The sequence below is a fragment of the Penaeus chinensis genome, chromosome 36 (genome assembly GCF_019202785.1).
Source record: "Penaeus chinensis breed Huanghai No. 1 chromosome 36, ASM1920278v2, whole genome shotgun sequence".
In the NCBI taxonomy this organism is placed as follows: domain Eukaryota; kingdom Metazoa; phylum Arthropoda; class Malacostraca; order Decapoda; family Penaeidae; genus Penaeus; species Penaeus chinensis.
In genome coordinates, this window is record NC_061854.1 from 23,300,182 (window position 1) to 23,302,681 (window position 2,500).

The following is a 2,500-nucleotide window of genomic DNA, read 5'->3' on the forward strand; positions in this document are numbered from 1 at the left end:
CTCAGCCTGATAGAGCTGATTATTAGATTATTTCTGACATAAAAAACAAACTGACATTATTTTTTTCATAAACATTGTTTTTTATACCGTTCAAATGAACAAATATAGATTGTTCTTGTAGTTCAATATAGGCCTGGTAGCCTTATACATGAAACTAATCATTGCATCATCTTACAAAAATGTATAATTATATAGATTTAAATAATAAATATATACTTTTGTTTGTCTAATTAAACAAGATGATGAACCTTCTAAAAAGTAAATACATAAAAAGTAAAACACAATGGCAACTCTCCCAAGGAAATGGAATGACAACTCTCCCAAGGAAATGGAATTTACAACTGCAAAGAAGCACATGTAGCTAGCCAGTAATTTCCTTTTATTTCTATGTTGATAGCTATAACTTTAGAACAAAAGAGCTCAGAGATAATTATGCATTGAAAGGCTCTCTTAAATTTGCAACTAGAGTAAATCAAGGACTCATTGTAGTATGCATGGGTGCACTCGATTACAGATTGAGTTGGGGCTGAAAGGGAGCAGAAGGGCTTGTGGGATGAATATACCTAAAAACAATGGTAAAAATGTTCAGCACAGGTAGGCAAGGAAAGGCATTCCTTAGTACTCACTACTCTGTGAGTGGACAACTCTCCAGTTCACTGTTGCAAACAAAAATCATCCTGCCAATCTCATCATGATGTGACGAGATGGCATAACTGTTATTAATCTTCTTTACTTTCTTTTTAATATCTATTTCTGTTCTTAAAGTAGTAATGTGTTGTAGATCCCAAAGCTCTTTTCTTTTAAGGAACATTTTTTTTTTTTTCAATATAATGAAAAATGTTAATTCAGATGTGAAAATTAAGTTGTTACCAAATCTTATCTAGGCGCAATTTCAAAAACATGAAAATATGTCATTTTTTCCATATTCTATACTAACTCTATATAAATATGCAAAAAAGTAAACCATGCAAATTCTCATCACTGGTTCTGGACAAAATAAGTCTAGTCCCATCTTTACTGGTTTAGAATTACATCCTAAGCAGAGTCAGAGAAGACAAAAAGACACGTGAAATATCACATTCTTATTAACTTCAATCTTTAACTACATTAGACTTTTCAAGGAATATACATCAGCTCACAACAATATGGTCCAGTGCATTAAAATAATCTTTAATTATGCAGTGCACTAATAAAAGTAAGAGCTTTTTTCTCACTCTACCCTGGTTAAAATTTATGACCTGCAAAGATGGGTCTCAAAGAGCAATGACAATGAGCATTCTTCAGTAAAAATGTAACGACTCATCAGAAAAAGAAAAAAAAAGATGGCCATGGGTTTACTTCATAAATTAAGAAATTGGAAACTGCATTCTAAAAAACTGCCAAGAATATCTATTTTTTTGTGAGTTCTATTTTTTCACAATCCAAACTCAAAATCTCAGGCTGGTGCATCATTGACTTCTTCTTGAACAGACTTTATAATGGCTAATGCAGGTAAAGGTATGAAAGAGAATAAATAACTTCACAATACAATAGATGAAACTAGTATAGTTTAGTTTATATGAGTTTCTAGATTATTTCTTTTCAATCAAACTTATACCAAGTTGTTCATGTAAGTGGGGCCCACACTATAGACAGCAACAAGTATTTGGTCCCACTAAGATCCAATTGTCTGCCTTTATTAAAAATATGCAGTTGGTAATCTGTATTATACTCTGACTTTCAGCTCATACACAGTAAAGGAATATGGTTTCCCATGTAGTCAGTAGAATGGCAGTGGTGCCGAGAGATATAAAACTGCTGGTTGGGTTGGACACTTTGCACAGCACATCAACATATTATATACACAATACATAGGTCTGGTATACAAATGACAAAACTGATATGCAATGTGTAGAAATATTTACTTTTCAAGGGTGATATTTGTGTACACACCAGTGGTTACCTTACCTTTACAAATGACAGTCAAGTCTTACCTTATATCTCATGTTTACACAGAACAAAAATCTTATTCTATAGCCAAAATAAAAAGTATTCAACCTACAGCGTATTGTATAGGGATGAAATCTTCTAAATATATGCTGGTGTTTTACACAGACCCCTACTCTAGACAGCTACAGGAGAAGAGGGACGGAGGAAACAACAGGATACGGGCAAGATGCAACAGAAGACCACAACTGACTGTTGTCTGACTGGTGTGCTGTTCTACAAGTTGTGGTTGTGTTTTATTTACAAAAATATTGCACTACCATTGCAAAGTTAGCTTGTAATTATAATAAACATAATGCAAACAACCTACTCTTAGCTCAAGATGTCAAATACTGAATAACAAAACAGTGCCACTTTCATCAGAAAAATACACCCTCCATATGCTGGCCAATGCAATAACACAAACACTCAAACATTCCCTAATATTTGGCAACCACGACTATACAAACCCACATGACACTATGAAACGGAGAAAAACGAAATATTGTCGATTCCACAATGCAGAACTTGTTTC

General features: G+C 33.5%; 1 protein-coding gene across 1 annotated transcript in view; it reads right to left on the reverse strand.

The window, feature by feature from the left end:
- LOC125044879 (golgin subfamily A member 4-like) overlaps window positions 1-2,500 on the reverse strand; it is an 87,908-nt gene that overhangs the window by 85,100 nt on the left and 308 nt on the right. The window lies entirely within an intron of this gene.